The 7,768-nt window shown below is 42.9% G+C and overlaps 1 pseudogene; it reads right to left on the bottom strand.

The window, feature by feature from the left end:
• Positions 1-6,592: 6,592 nt before the first annotated feature.
• On the bottom strand, positions 6,593-7,370 carry LOC149206027 (uncharacterized; annotated as a pseudogene).
• Positions 7,371-7,768: the final 398 nt, after the last annotated feature.

The raw sequence follows: 7,768 nt of genomic DNA, 5'->3' as shown, positions 1-7,768 counted from the left end.
GTCGATATTGAAGGCACGAGCGCGTTGGCGAATTTCGAAGTGATAGAGATTGTCAATGATAGCAATCTCTATCCTGCGCTACTAGGCATAGATTGGGCCACTGATATGAACGGAGTCATAAACCTGAAAAAACACAAAATTATTTTTGAGAAAAAAGTCACTACGCGTAGTATTACCACTAGATCCTACCGAAGGAGTGTGATATACAAAACCTATGCATGAAAACGATAGTGATGATGATCTCGATTGTATTTATAAGATAACTGCGCGAGATCAGGACTAGGTAAATCCGATAGAAAAGAGTAGAAATTCATGGGAGTGTGACAACTCTTGCACTTCGGATTCGGATGAGGTAGTAAAATAATGGCAGAACCGGTTACACTAGGTAACCATGCTAAATTGCAATATGATGATAAGTTCATTACGCTGCATAGCGACATAAGCAAGGGATCTGCCCATGTATGACGAATTGACATCGGTGGATGAATTCCTGAACAAATTTGAAAGCGAAGTTCCAAAACAACAACGGTTTAATGCTCTGAAATGGGCACTATGTGCTACGCCTGCAAGGTGGTGGGGTACACCCCAGCAGAGTTTCGGGGATTGGCGCAGCTGCAAAAAAGTGATGCTTACACAATTTGGAAGACCTCAACTACAGATGAGAGCCAGTTTTGAGGGGCGGAATAGCTTTCACGCCCACCTTTCCAGATGGATACAGGCGTATGGTACGCAGCCCGCACCAACGCACACCTCTCTCCTAATAGGAAACAGGAGCACAACGCAGAAGCAGCAAAGACGAAGGACACCAAGGATTATCAGTGGGGAAACCTTTGACAAGGTGTGCGAGGTGTCGAACAGGGTCCATCATGTGAAATGCACTGACCGGGACCTGCGTGTACCAGTGGTTCGATGGGCCTATAGGACCAAAATCCGAACCATGAGAGCAATCCCAAAGCTGCGATATGAAGCAGGGACTACAATCTCTAAGGAGCATGCGAAGACAAATCCACACGTAACAAAACCCATAGATCTGACAGTGCGTGAAGCCTGGGATGGAAAAATCACACATTTACGCAAAGCAAAAAGAAAACTTCAGGAAGCAATTCGACAGGGAAACTTTATACTTCGCAAGCTTGAAAAGGACCGAGTATGACTAAGGAAGAAAGGTGTTTTAATGGACACAGAGGTTAAGAGGTTGGAAAACAAAATAAAGGGTGCATTTCTTGTCAACGGACCAAGGATAGCAAGGCAAGGTGCGTACCATCATTCTAACGAATTAGAGGACTATCGTCGGGAATTAGTTAGTTTGTTGCCATGGATAGGACCATATATCACCAAATGCAGCAACCAAGGTAGCGCATGGAAAATAGTAGAGCGCACAGTTCCAGATGAGGATTTTCCATGTACTATGCTGGAGAACGAGATGGAAGCCCGCACAGGTGGTGCGACCACCTGACTAGCCATAGGAAGCACAGTCTTAGCACTCTAAGCAGTTGAAAAGGAGCGCAGGACTATAAATTATTCTGCCGGGGAGCTGCGCGCTCTGGGAAGTGCGTGTAGGAATAGAATGTCACAGGGTTTGTGACCGCACATGAAGGGTTGTGCTGCCGCACGGGTTAGCTGGGAAATGACCTTTGGTGTCACTGTTCATGACGGGATGTCTGATTTGAGGCCAAATGAAGCAGACGATGGGCATTTAAGATGCGATTTATGGGCAAGATTTGGATAAATCTACCACCAAGAGAGCATTGATGGCCCGGAATTGGGGGGAACAGTCTAATTTGAATTCAAAAGTCACTATAAAACTCCAAGGGCTAACCTGTGGACAACACTTGGTCATTTGAGAATTGAGCGGTTGAGCGGAGCACAGAGTGTTGAGAACCGAGCGAGAATAGAGCCCCTAAGTTCACAGAAGATAGCAAACAGTGTAGAAATAACGACGACCACTAAGGATGGGTTGGGCATTGAGGAAGGAACTGCTGGTGAAGCCACGTAGACCCCCATGGTGCAAGATGTTCTTGAGGGCACTGTGATGGTCACAGAGATCCCCAAATCAGCACGGACACCACGACCGAAGAAGGATAAGCAAACAATGGGACCAGTACGCATGTCCCTGAGGAATCCACGGCACAACAAGTTATCAATGGAGGAAAAAGGGAAGGCAGTTACAATTGAGATGGACGAGGAGGAGGAAGACCTGCAGGCCCTAATTACCATTGCAGAAGAAGAAAAAGACATGGAGGAAGACATCCAAACGTTGCACTCCACAGCAAAATTGCCCGCGTATGTCCCTCCACGGAAGGGGAAAACCAAAATACCACAGGATCTGGATGCCACGAAGAGCGCACTCCAGACCCCGCTCCTCCCCGATGGAATTGTCTTTGAGGGCTCGCACCTAGGCCACGTGTCCACCATGAAATTTGAGGACTAGGACCTCGCGGAAAATGAGAAGTTCCCACACTTAGGAATGACGAACCTGATGAAACAAAATACGGAGGGACCGATGATAACATTAGAGCCACGAAAAAGGTTGCGCGATGTAGAAAAGGCTGGGTTGCTTCATCTGCTATGGATACCACACGTCCACTGTGCACCCATCACCATTTTTGTCATCAGGCAGTTGCTCTGTTAGGTGCATGATGGGTACTTATGGCTAGAGGAGCCTATTCCCATCACGAAAGATCTCATCCATAGAATTTCTTGGCTTCCCTATAAGAGGAAGGACCCCGCGACGATAGTCGGGAAAGCCAGCGATTTGGCTCTCGCAGAGGCCATGAAGGAAAAGTATAAGCTAGAAAAGAAAAAGAGGGGTTACGCTATCACTAGTATCAAGGACAAAGGGGCGCACATAGCCACCCAACACCTGGTTGGTAAAGTAATGAGAAAATGTCACGTCGATGAAGTACTAATGCCAGTGGTTGTGTCGACCGAATAGTGTGCGGAGGGGGTCCAGTTCAACTAGGCTGAGTTCCTCTGCAATGAGTTTTTGCTCAATTGTCGTGAGGCCCAGGAGCAGGGTAAGACCTTCCACTATGCATGGTTACTCTTATCCATCTTGCTAGTAGCAGGGGAACTGCCGAAGGATAGTCAGTTCCCAAGCATTGACCGAGACTTACTAGAGGTCGCGAAGTATGCTTCGCTCTGGACAACCAAGGACGCAAAACGGATTCACGATACCAAGATTTTCTAGGTGCTCATGGAGGTGAGCATCCCAATGTGGATAAATAGGAGGCCGCACCTGTCCCCCTCGGTGCACAACAATCTGCAGAGTTTTGCAGACTTCAAGGCAGACATGCACAATATCTACCTCAGGGTGCAAAAGGATCCGGTGCAGTAGTGGACAAAGCTCCCATTCATAGCCACTGACAACACAATCTTTACAGTGTTAGAAACATGGCCTCTCGAGTGGTGTGCCCCGAATTTGGCAGAGTTAGAGAAGACGACAACATATAAAAGGAAGGATGAGGCCAAGCTGCATGTCACCCAACTGGCCGAGAGAAGGTGGAATGAAAAATTGGTAGCTGAGGTAAGGGCAGTCTGAAAAGCAGCACTGGGAGCCGCGGAGCAGAAGAAAGCCGCAGAAGGAACAACAATAGCGCAGACAATAGAGGCCGCCACAGTGCAGGTAGAAGAGGGCCAAGCAATATCCACAAGATAGGGGCAGAGGACACTGAACTTGCAGAAGAGAGTGTGGACCTAAGGACTGCCTCTACACAGCTCAAACGGTTGTGCATCGTAGAAAGATCGGGTCAATGAAAGAAGGCCAAGGCCTCGAAACTAGCCATCGACTTGATCACCTTAACTGAAGGTGATCTCCACGACATTGGCGAGATGGTTCGCGATGTCACCGGTGAAGCGCTCCAAGAATTTATGACGGAGCAGCAGGATGTGTTGGGGGCCCTAAGGGCGCAGCTGCAGGATTTACAGGTGCGGCCCCCGTAGGAAGGTACATTGTCTAGCCAAGTCGCAACAGGCATGACAGTAGCAGAACAGATGCTACGCGCGAAGATTAGTGCGTTGCTGACATCTAGACCGTTTGGAACCAGCTAGAGGGACTCCGCGCCAAGATCGCTGCACCGACAGAGTGACTCGAGGACGAGTCACGATTTTGTGTTGGGCACTTGTTGGGCATGGAATCCCCCCATAGCATGGTTTGAGGCTGAAAGCCCAAGTTTTGAATAATATTATTGTAAAGATCCGTGAAGTGCAGGCGCAGAGCGCAAATTGTATGTCAGAGTCATAGGGTTATTTGCCTTAAGTTTTGAATGTAGGGTTGGCCTACCCATTGTCCGCGGACCATGGGATTGTATAAATAGAGCAAGGCTCTAAGTTGTAAAGTAGCGAAGAAGAAAGTAGCTAACAAATGAAGTCTAGAAGATAGCGATCATAGAGTAAGAGTCTAAGTGCTTTTGGGTCGTAGTAGTAGGAAGAGGCTTTGCAACTGAGTGTGCAAAGGCCTAGTAGAGTCCGCAGCTGAGTGCGCAGACCCTTTCAGCTGAGTGTGCATGGCGAAGTCGGGTTTGTAACCAAGGAAGAAGAATAATAAAGAGAAGTTTGATTCCAAATCTTATGTATTTGTTCTTGGGTTATTTCCTTTTTGATACTATATGCAATTATACTATTTTATTTATCACACGCACTTATATGAATGTTGAACACTGTTAAGTATAGCTAGACACATATAGAAAAGCTAAATTGAGCACTAAGATGTGGTTAATAACAAGGATTTGGGTAATAACATTGTTTGGGCCCCGGGCAAGGCTGTGTGAAGACAACACCATAAGCTGCAAGGTACAGATAGGTGCGCGTAGTGATGTACTAAAATCATCAGACATCTCCAGGGTGCAGAAACCTGGTTCTAGCACCCTCCCATATGGGTGAGACCTCAGTCCGCGCTCCACGGACTATTGTCGAAAGGGCTAGTAGTACCAGGATTTTTTTGGCTAAATCACCTCTAAACCTAGATCAGTCCCCTACAAGCCAACAGAGAACAAGTCATAAAATTGCTAGCCACTCAAGGACTGTAATACATCCCTAAGGCTCCCACATAGCTTCAACTAATATGTGATTGTCAACACCATAAATTTGGTAGGTGAAACATGGTATGTATAACTTACACAATGCATATTTATGTAACATGGGCCCAAATAATTATCCTAAGTGCCAAGCCTATAGTTTTTCTTCTTTTTCTAGAATTAATCCAAACTCAATAGCCCAACACAAGGTTGAGGGTCTCTTCTCTTAGGTTTATGTATTTTGTTTCTAATGGAGTAGGGTCATATTGATAACATGGGAGAAAACTTATTACTGGAAACTTCCATCCTAGCATTTTAGGTTGGGGTCCAACAAATTATGATAATGATACACTTGCAAGCTGAGTTTCTATTTTAAGACCAATTTTGTGACATGAACCTCATTACACACAGAGTATACAACTCTGCAATATTAAAGAAACCATATAAAAATTCATATTTATTGCATTCCATAGCATTAGATCAGCTAAGATATTATATTTCTAGACTACCAAGTGCATGCTTCAGAGAGGGTTGTATATTATGACCTTCAAGGTAGGTTGGTAACTCAACCTTACAGATGAAACCATTATAATCTCATCAAGTCAAATACATAAAATAAACCATGTTCTAAGCATATCATTAATAGAACATCAATTTAATTAACATGAACATGAGGAAACCACACTCAAGCACTCAGTAATCAGAACATTAGACTTTCTAACATGAATTTTCATGTCATATACTAAATGGACTAGATACTAGCTTGGGACTCTGATTTTCCACCCAACCTTGTATTAGGTAGAACTTTGGTTTGTCTTGTAGCCCAATCAATCCTAAGTCAGATTCCAAAGCATGGAGGGAAAGTGCTTAAAGGATTAAATCGATGTTTCTTAGCTAAAATAGGTACTCTAGGGTCTTATTCACCCTCACCCACTAGATAAAAACAACGCTCAACTCTACACAAGGGCCTTTAAGAATTTACCAATTCCACTAACAAATACCAATGAAGTTGATGGCTCATATGTGCCCAACCCTTTCAACACTTTGGTGCATACCAAAAATTATATGAAACTCTTACAGTAAACTCAGTTGAATATGTTGGTATAGAAATGATGGATATCCTTATTAAATGGAAAATCAATGGTTGTACTAAATTACTCATTTTTCTCATGTGAAATCTCTATGTACAATTTTGCATCCTGAAGTTCCAACCCTTCATTTTCATCTCTGTCAAAGATGGCATGACTTTTACTCTAGGCCTGATTTGTGGCGACCCTAATCAAATACTCATAGTTTATTGATTCCAAATTGGGATTCGTTTCACTTTGTTGAATCAAGAATTAATATGCTTCTTCAAAGCCCCTGGCTAAGAGCATTCCCTTACTAAGATGCGCATAAGTACCATATAAAGGCTTAATCCCTTCTCCTTTCATTCTATCCAAGAGCAGAAGTGCACCTCTAAGATTTCTTGTCTTGCAAGCTAAATTAATAGTTATATCATAATATGTAAATGATTTTGGCTAGTAGCCACTATTAACCATGCTCTCAAGTACTTTGGGTACCTCTACAAATCGTTTTCAATGAAAAAGCTTAATAAAAATGAGGCTATAGGTCATTCAATCAGGAGGAGAGCCTGTGGTCTTCATCATCTCAAATAGAACATGTACCTTACCCATTAGGCCATTAAAAAAAAACACTATTATAAGTGGATTAAAGGTGACCACTCTCAAGCCACAATTAGCACTTACCTTTTTTTTCCAATACGAATAAATATGCATTGGCATGATTCTCTTCACAAATAGATGCAATAAGCATTTCATAAGTGTATCTTTTGGGAGAAAACTCTATCTTATCATTCATTCAATTGACTTGATTCAGCATATTTGAATCATCATGTCAAGTTGTGGTAAAGGAAAATATTTTCACAGAATAATTGTGATGAATAGGTAACAACTTTGTCAAACTCTTTTGTAGGGTTCAAAGTCCTTAGAGCGACCAAGAAGATTGGTAAACTTGTTATATGTTAAAGTGTTATGCATGTATCTTAGTTGTAGTTTGGACCATTGGAGAAAAGCTCAGGGCCAAGCTTGAGGAACATGTTTATTCAATACCATCTATATCATTCCTTGATAAATATGAATGCCCAATTCACTTAAAACTTCTTCGTCTTCTTCACCATTTTTTTCTAAGACTTCACATATTTCACTTGGGGCTTCCTCTAGCTTCCATTTCTCTTTTCCTTGGTTTTTTTTCTCCAGTTTTGTTAAATTCATGCAAGGTCTATTCCTCTTCTTCGTTATTTTTCTCCCCAATTGAAGCCCTTTTGAAAGTCATGAAGATATATTTTTGTGCCATTGTAATATTGGAGAGCTCCACCCCATGTTTTCATTCTGTTGCCTTGTCCAAAAAATTAGTCTTCTCTGATGCAATTCGATTCCGTTTCCCCTGGTGGTTGTTTTCTAGTATGGCTTGAATTGTTTGGGCACATAAGAGTTGATCCACATGTTTCTTTGTCCCCTAATTTTTTTATTTATTTTCCTCGTCATCCTTAATTTTTTTTGTGTATGATTCTCAGAGTATTGCATGGAATTCACCATAGTTCCACTTAACCCTATTCCCCTTTCTTACATACCTATCAACCTCCATGGATACCACCAAACAAGTCAACAACCGAAACATTTTTCGCCCTCCTGAGCTCTATAATTCATGTCCCTAGACTCAACCCATGTTTAATTAAATTAATTTAAAATAAA

The sequence above is a fragment of the Pinus tabuliformis genome, chromosome 1_2 (assembly GCF_031772625.1).
Source record: "Pinus tabuliformis cultivar Carrire ecotype Pingquan chromosome 1_2, CPIR1, whole genome shotgun sequence".
In the NCBI taxonomy this organism is placed as follows: Eukaryota; Viridiplantae; Streptophyta; class Pinopsida; order Pinales; family Pinaceae; genus Pinus; species Pinus tabuliformis.
This window is presented reverse-complemented; position numbering and strand designations above follow the sequence as displayed.